The sequence below is a fragment of the Gopherus evgoodei genome, chromosome 1 (genome assembly GCF_007399415.2).
Source record: "Gopherus evgoodei ecotype Sinaloan lineage chromosome 1, rGopEvg1_v1.p, whole genome shotgun sequence".
Taxonomy (NCBI): Eukaryota; Metazoa; Chordata; order Testudines; family Testudinidae; genus Gopherus; species Gopherus evgoodei.
The window spans coordinates 111,850,470-111,853,839 of NC_044322.1; the positions used below are offsets into that span (position 1 = coordinate 111,850,470).

The 3,370-nt window shown below is 39.5% G+C and overlaps 1 pseudogene; it reads left to right on the forward strand.

Annotated features, from left to right (window-relative positions):
* The first annotated feature begins 1,227 nt into the window (after positions 1-1,227).
* On the forward strand, positions 1,228-3,121 carry LOC115642632 (annotated as a pseudogene).
* The last annotated feature ends 249 nt before the right edge of the window (positions 3,122-3,370 follow it).

Sequence of the window (3,370 nt, forward strand, 5' to 3'; positions counted from 1 at the left end):
CTCCCTAGGTTTTCACCCATTATAGTATAAGAGAGCTTTATTTTGGTTTAGCTTATCATGTTTTGGGAGGGGTTTAAGCGAAACAAACTCAAAAAGTGGCTTATTGTGGAATAAGAGTGTCAACAGGGGAATTTATATTGGTTTAACTATAATGGTATAATTATATCAATATAGCTGGTAAAAACATAACCATGTTGAAAGCCTTAACTTTTGTTCTCAGAACATGTTGTCTCCACTGAGGTGCATTGCCTATTCCAGTGCTACTCAAAGTGGTGGTCCGCGGACCAGTGCCAGGCCGTGAGCCATCAGCTGCCAGTCTGCGGTGAGTTTCCAGGAATGAAAGAAATAATAGTATAATTTAAAAATTGCACCAGAATTCCACTAAGAATAAATATTAGTCGATAAAGTTGACAATATTGAATAATATTATGTTTTCAGAAGCACATAGAATATTGATAATTATGCCATAGTGCTACAGAATGCTTTGCATAAGACGCGTGAGCCCGTGCTTCCCCACTTCCCGCCCCACCAGCAGTTACTATCGAGAAGTTGAATAAAGACTGTCATGCGGATCTCTGTGCATTTGTCATTTGGGACCCCGTCCGAACCCACTGATCTGAGAATGTAAGTACCAGAAGGGTTGTGCTTGGCAAAAAAAAAGAAAAAGAGAAAAATAACAATTTAAATAGTGCGGACTGAGTCGGGCTGGCGGCTGGTATTCCAGACCGGCAGTGGGCTGAGTGGGGCCAGCGGCTGTTATCCAGGACTGGCAGCGGGCTGAGCGGCTCAGCCCACTGCCGGTCTGGGATTCCATCCGCTGGCTCTTGCCAGCTGGGGTCCCGGCCACTGGCCCACTCAGCCCGCTGGCAGGTGAGTGAACAAAACATCAGGCCGGCAGTGGGCTCAGTGGCGACTGGGACCCACAGCCTGCCATTAAAAAAAAAAAGGCGCACGTGCCACCTTTGGCACGCATGCTGTAGATTGAGGACCCCTGTTCTAGTGTATACAGTGTATACACTGTACTGTGTGTACTGTACTTTATTGTAATTTTCATTATACATGATTTTCCTCTATACACTATACACGCTAACCTTAGAACCTAACCCCCACATAAGATATGACTCCACTGTACTAATAATATTATACATTTTTCATCCTAATATCATGAATTAAGAATAAACTGGGGTAACGGGATTTATATTAATTATTTTTATGCCTAATTTACAGATGGTGAAGCAAGGCCTAACTGACATATTTATCAAGCAGAGACATCTGGTTGCTGAACATGGAAGTAATTCTGAATCAGATGACAGAGATGTAAATGAAACCAAAGTATTGTCAACAAAAAAAATTCGTTCTGGCTTTACTCAGAAATATGACTCCTCATATATTCAGTTTGATTTTGTAGCCATGAATGATGGTGGAGTGCCAAAACCGCAGTGCGTTATTTGTGGCGATGTGTTGGTTAATGACGGAATGACGCCATCAAAGCTCAAGAGGCATTTAAATACAAAACACAATTAAATTAGTTCAAAGCCGAAAGAGTTCTTTGAAAGAAAGCATCTTGATTTAAAAGGCCGTCAGAAACAGATCTTCGCAGTGTCATACATAAATACTTGTGCTTTGCAAGCTTCTTATAATGTAGTGCTTCGTATTGCTAAGGCTAAAAAGCCATACACCATTTGTGAGAAGCTAGTGATAGGCTGTATTAAAGATGTCTGCATAGAAATGCTGGGTGAGGCGGCGGCAAAGGAAGTGCCACTTTCAAATGACGCTATAACTCAGCGAATTCACGATCTGGCTCATGATATGGAAGAGCAGCTCATAGGTCAGATTAAGTTAGCAAAGTACTTTTCTTTGCAGCTTGATGAATGTACAGATGTTGCTAATATGGCAATTCTGGTGGTGTATGTGCGCTTTGAACAGGAGGGTGATTTGAAGGAAGAGTTTTTGTTTTCTGCTTCTCTACTAACAAAAACAACCAGTTCTAAAGTGTTCAAGACTGTGAGCGACTACATTGTTAACAAATGTGGGTTGGATTTCAAGTTTTGCATAGGAATATGTTCTGATGGTGCTGCTGCAATGACAGGACGGCATTCTGGAGTGGCTACCCAGATTAAGGCGCTTGCACCAGAATGCAAGTCGACACACTGCTTCCTTCACCGAGAAAGTCTAGCAACAAAAAAAATGTCAACAGAACTAAACAGTGTGCTTAGTGAGGTCATAAAAATTGTGTAAAGGTGAATGCTTTAAATTTGAGACTATTCGCTGCATTATGTGTTGATATGGGAGCTGATCATAAACAACTCCTATTGCATGCCGATGTACATTGGTTATCAGGGGAAAAGTCCTGTCAAGAGTATTTGATCTCCAAAACAAGCTTGCCGAGTTTCTTCAGGACAAAAAACCAAATTGGTCACAATTGTTCCGAGATGTGGATTGGATAGCCAAGCTGGCTTACTTGGCTGATATCTTTGCCATCTTTAATGATCTCAACACCTCCATGCAGGGAAGGATAGATTCGTGTCTTACAATGGCAGACAAGACTGACGGACAGAAATGAAAGCTAAAAGTATGGAAGAGTCATGTGTCAAGAGATTATTATGACATGTTTCACAACTTAGTGACAATAATCGCCGATGCAGGCAAAGACCTTGATGTTACATCTCTACAAAACGTCATCAGTCAACACTTGATGAATTTGGCAGAACATTTTGAGTTTTACTTTCCAGCAGAAGAAGATCCACGGAAAGAGACTGAATGGATCCGAAATCCGTTTATTCCATTGAAAGATGACTTAACTGTCACTATGGAGGATAAATTGTTGGAGCTGGCTGCTGACGAAAGATTGAAGATGAGTTTTAAAACTACAACATCACTTGCTTCCTTTTGGATAAAAATGAAAGCAGAACATCCTGAGCTTACTGAAACTGCTCTGAAAACTCCTCTCCCATTTCCTTCAACATACCTCTGCAAGACTGGTTTCTCAACCATGAGTGTCATTAAGACAAAGCACAGGAATAGTATGGATAGTCATTTTCCATTGCTTGTGGCACTGTCCTTCATTGAACCACGACTGGATAAGCTGACAAAGAAGAAGGAGGTTCACCTTTCACATTAGTAAAGGTTAAGGTTTTAACATGACTATTATTGTGTTAATAAATTGTTTTATAATATCTTTGTTAGGAGACTTTGCTGGTTTGATTTTTTAATATTTTTATTTGTATTCTAATATTGTAGTATTTGTTTACAAAATAAATATGAAATAAAAAAATTTATTATATTCTTTTATTATAAACTTTTATTATATTCATTATATTGTTTCTGATATAAATTCATATTACTATGAATGGTCAAATAATATTTTCTT